General features: G+C 53.9%; 1 long non-coding RNA gene across 1 annotated transcript; it reads left to right on the forward strand.

The window, feature by feature from the left end:
- The first annotated feature begins 976 nt into the window (after positions 1-976).
- On the forward strand, positions 977-2,147 carry LOC122202397. Its single transcript, XR_006194636.1, has 2 exons — positions 977-1,671; positions 1,813-2,147. It is a non-coding gene; the product is annotated as an uncharacterized LOC122202397 (long non-coding RNA).
- Positions 2,148-4,485: the final 2,338 nt, after the last annotated feature.

The following is a 4,485-nucleotide window of genomic DNA, read 5'->3' on the forward strand; positions in this document are numbered from 1 at the left end:
TCTCCCCTTCTAGTAGGCTACGCCAGCTTCCCAACATGGCGGTCCAAGGGTACATTTCAAGAGGGCAAAAGTGGAAGCTGCAAGGGCTAGTCTTGGAAGTCACACACTGTTACGTCTGCTAAATTCGATTTGTTAAGGCAAGTCACAGCTTAGCCCAGATTCAAGGATAAAGGAAACAGACTGTAACTCTTGATAGGAGTAGCAGCTCAGTCATTGCCAATCGGCATGCTTACCAAGATTTGGGGCCACATTTTGCAATCTCCCACAGAAAGGAGCCAACATTAAAAAAAAAATGTTTTTTAATGTTTATTTTTGACAAGAGAGAGAGAGACAGAGCATGAGCAGGGGAGGGGCAGAGAGAGAGAGGGAGACACAGAATCCGAAGCAGGCTCCAGGCTCCAAGCCGTCAGCACAGAGCCCGACATGGGGCTCGAACTCACAGACTGCAAGATCATGACCTGAGCCGAAGTCAGACGTTCAACTGACTGAGCCACCCAGGCGCCCCAGAAAGGAGCCAACATTTATGGAGTGTTAATTACGTTCCTCCACACACTGTGCCGGTACAACACATAGCTGAGTCTGCTCGAGCCTCACAGAAATCTTGGGAGGAAGGCCACTGAAGAAATGGAGGCCCCGGGACAACACATTGCCTCTCCTAGGACCCAGAACCAGCAAGGGGGAGGCTGACGTTCAAGTCCAGAGTTATCTGACTTTGAAAGCCTGCTTTATCCCCCCTCTTTTTCTTTCATACCGATACCGGTCATGCCTCTTTGTTGTACAGAGAGGCATTCAGTTGGCTTTGTTAAGCATTTTTTCTTTTCTTCTGCCTTCTTTCTCTTTTGCTGGTTTAATGAGTTCCTTACCTTGTTTGGGGATTTTTTTTTTTTTTTTTTTTTTGGTTCCACACTTCCTAGCTAACATTTACTGAGTAGTTACTGTATGTGAGTCACAGGTTTGCTCACGGTAGGCTCTGTTGTGTAGACGGCAGCGTTCACAGTCGACCAGGCTGTTCTGGGTTGCCGGATTGGTCAGTGGTCTGCTGTCCTACCAGACTGACCTTCCTGTCCCTGGTGTTGTCATGGGATTTTTCTTCTCTGCTGCAGATTTCTGCCCCATTGGAGGCAGCTGTGAGCAGGCCACCAGGGCATAGGAGCCGGGCCGCATCCCGCACAATGGCCTGAAGGGTCCTTTGTCTTTGGGATGCGGCCACCAGGTAGTATTCTGGAGAGCCTGGGCCGTCTCCCTTCTGGCTGGGGCCATGGGATCTACTTGGGTGTGGATTTACCCCCTGGCCTCCGTGTGTCCTGTTGTTCTAAGAGGAAAGATGAGCGATCGTGTCTCCTAACTGGGCAGGAGGGGAGGAGCCTCTCGCCACGCCCCGCCCCGCCAGTTCCCCTGGTCTGGGTGCCCGTTTCTGCCCCAGGCAGGGGTTGCTGGTTTGTGAAAGCACACTCAGACAGCAAGGTTTTCATCGTCGGCTGACCGCTCACCTTGGGACAGCCAACGATAGAGTTCAAACCACGTTCACGTGCGTGTTCCCACGAGAACCCTGCAACATTCCTGTGGGGGCCACAGGGCGGGTGATAACGTCCCCATTTCGGAGAGGAGGACAGCGAGGCAGCTGCCTGACTCTCCTTTAGACCCAGGACTCAAGCCCAGGTCTGTCCACCCGTAAGTCCTGCTCTTCTGCCCTCGTGCTGGGCTTTCCCTTGAAGACCAGGTGCCAGGGTGTGGGCATTTAGGAGGAGTCTGGGAACATGGGAGGAACAGATGGCCTGGAACTCTCTCCAGTATCTGCTCGTCACCACCTAGAAGCCGCGGCTGTGATGCAGCCACAAGCTTCATTCAGTGATGGCTGCCTTCATTCTGTGGGTGGGACCGCAGCGCCGGCTGCCTGGGGAATCCCATTGGTGACAGCACAGCATCCTTTTGCGCTGACGCGGCAGCAGATGCCCCAGACCAACTCCAAGCCTGACAGCATCTCTGCGAAGCATGTGAAGGGACAGCAGACGTCAGAGCCCTCCTGTAAATCACCTTCACAAAGGCTCTTTGTGGTTGATTCACTGATGACTCATTTATAATCTGGTTTCAACATTGTGAGTCAAAATGTACCACTTTCATTAAAAATAACATTCACTGGGGTCTAACGGCTTTCTTTTTTCTGTTTTTTACTGTACTGTGTGGTTTCTGGATGGGAAGCTGTCGGCAGGCGAGGTGTTCCGAGGCACTTGAACATCATCATTATGCGGTGCCTTCACAGGCTCCCGCTGCGCCAGGGATGATCGAGCAAAGGAGACCGAACACCTCCCGTGCGTCCTGCAGCCTCCAGCCCCGAGAGTGTGTGCGTCGTCGGCGTGGGTGTGCGTAGGAGTGTGCATGGGAGTGTGCGTGCCCAGTGCACGAGGTCCAGGCGAGAGACCAGGTTGTCTGGCCTGCAGGAGATTCCAGCCCACACACAGATCCAGAAGCATCGGGAGGACCTGGGATGCTTGTTCATGCAGATTCCTGGGCTCTACCCACACCCCCCGTGGGCGGGGCCTAGATAAACCCCCTCAGGAGATTTCGGGGCACAGTAAAGTTGAGAGCCTTGACTTTCGGTGAGACAGATGGGAAGTCCCTATAGGCAAACCCTTTCTGTGAGTGGAGGAGTGAGGGGAAGGCAGGTGGGCTGCGAGACAGAGGGGATGGGGGTTGCAGTGGCACCAAGGGTGAAGTGGGACCCCCCGGGGTCCCCGTGGGGACTGCACTAAAACTCCCAGCTCTATTTGAGGCACCCACGGCCTTTCTGGTTTGGGGACCAAAACTTGGGCATCCCCTACGCCCCTGGTAGGGGAAAAAAACACCATACAGAAACCATTTAGTGGGTATTCTGCAGGGTCAAAAGCCCTCGCTCTGGTGATATCTTTATATTTTGTGCTCTTCAGCGATGCTGGAAACTCTAGTGGGAAAGCCGCTGATGAGGTACAGTTGAGGCTGACCTGGAACAATGTCAGGACTGGCACCGAAGGTCTCAGCTGATCTTGGGAAACCACTGTTCCATTGCAGCCATTTGTAACTTTCTTTGCCAATTTTTGCTGTTACTGCCCTAAAGTTTTGTTTCATGAAGACTTTTCCCTGCACGCCTAGGGGGAAGTGTGACCTGACTCCCCATCACTCCCTCCTCTGATGGGTCTTCTCTCCAAGGCCTTCTGGGACCCAAGCTCTCTTGATGGAAATATGGCGTGAGGTCCGGGAGTGAGGCTGAGATTAGGAAGATGAAAGGTTCATCCCAGATGGCCTTGCCATCCTGGCGGTGGGCGTTGTCATTCGGCAACCGTGGCCTGGCCTGCCGGGGCTCCCTGACCCTCTCACTGTTCCCAGCTTCAGCTGGCACAAACACCCAGGACCTTGTGGGGACATCACCACGGTCCTCACCTTTTTGCTGCAACACCACTCATTCCTGTCTCCCCCGGCTATTCCCGACCGTCTGTGGCTTGCTTCCCATGCCTTCCCTGGGCTCACTCCTCCCAGCTTACTTCCACTTCCGTGGTTCAACCCAATTCTAGTTGCTTCCTTCTGCTTCCATACCAGTGTACTTCCCAGGATGCTTCCCAGCACCAACCCACATGGCCACCCTTCCTGCTGGTTTCCCCTCACCCTGGAAGGTAATTGGGTAGCTGCCATGAAACTCTGGTGGTTCAGGAAGGGATCTTATAAATTATCTGCCATTTCCTGGTCCTCATGCACCTCTCCTCATCAGTCAGCTGTATCGTGAGGCAAACGACCACAAGGAAGAAGAGGGTCTTGATCCCTGGGCTCTGTATCTTCGTGCTTAACATCGTCTGGCCCATTAAGCATCGTCTGGCCCATTACCTGTCACCTGCCCATTTTTGGTAAGAAACTTACTTCAGCTCATTTAACTATTGGGGTCTTCGCCGTTAGCTTTGGAGTTGGTTTCAGGGGACAGCTTGGTTAAGGAAAGAGAGGCGACAGAGTAGTGTCCGAGAGCGCGAAATCTGGAGTTCGGGTTCAAATCCAGGCATGGTTGCGTCTCCTTGCACGAGTGCCTTAACCTCTCTGTGCCTTGGTTTTCTCATCCACAAAATGGGCCCGACAATAGTAGTCCCCATCTCTGAGATTTTTCTGGGGATTAATGCGTTGACTGGTCAATGCCACGTGGACTTGTTCAGTTTATTTCCTTCACTTTCACCGAGCAGCAAAGAGACCCGGGGAGGATGAACAAGAGAGCGGCAGAGCCAGAAACCAGGGGTTGGGCGGGGGGGGGGGGGGGGGCAGGCTGACTCTCCCCTCGCCCTCGCTCCCAGCGCCACCGGCCGCGCCTCTCAGCGGCTCCAGCATCGAGCCCCTGTTCTGTCTGCTCCGCACAACTGCGCGAGTTTCCTAACCGAGCGGAGTGGTCTGAACGGCGGCCCCCAAATTCCAGGCCCCAATTCCTGGAACCTCAGATGGCACCTTGTGTGGGAAAGTTTTTGCAGATGTGATTAA

Source organism: Panthera leo, chromosome D2 (genome assembly GCF_018350215.1).
Source record: "Panthera leo isolate Ple1 chromosome D2, P.leo_Ple1_pat1.1, whole genome shotgun sequence".
In the NCBI taxonomy this organism is placed as follows: Eukaryota; Metazoa; Chordata; class Mammalia; order Carnivora; family Felidae; genus Panthera; species Panthera leo.